We start from the raw sequence: 399 nt of genomic DNA on the forward strand, positions 1-399 counted from the left end.
GGCAGGGGGGCGGGCAGGGGGGCGAGCAAGGGGGCGAGCAGGGGGACAGGCAGGGGGGCGGGCAGGGCTGGGGGGCGAGGGATGAGGGGCAGGGGAAGGTCAGGAGTTGAGGTTGGCACGGTCTGAGAGGGGCAGGGGGACGGGCAGGGGGACGAGAGACAAGCGACAAGGGACAAGGGAAGGTCAAGAGCGGAGTTGGGCAGAGTCTGGCAGCGGGACGGGCAGGGGAAGGGCGGGGTTACAGGCAGGGGGATGGACAGGAGGACGGGCAGGGGACAGGGGACAAGGGAGTCAGGAGCTGAGCTGGGCAGTCTGGCAAGGGGCAGGGGGACGGGCAGGGGACAGGCGGAGTTACAGGCAAGGGGATGGACAGGAGGACGGGCAGGGGGACAGGCGGGG

This window comes from Corapipo altera, unplaced genomic scaffold (genome assembly GCF_003945725.1).
Source record: "Corapipo altera isolate COAL_440 unplaced genomic scaffold, ASM394572v1 49603, whole genome shotgun sequence".
Classification (NCBI taxonomy): domain Eukaryota; kingdom Metazoa; phylum Chordata; class Aves; order Passeriformes; family Pipridae; genus Corapipo; species Corapipo altera.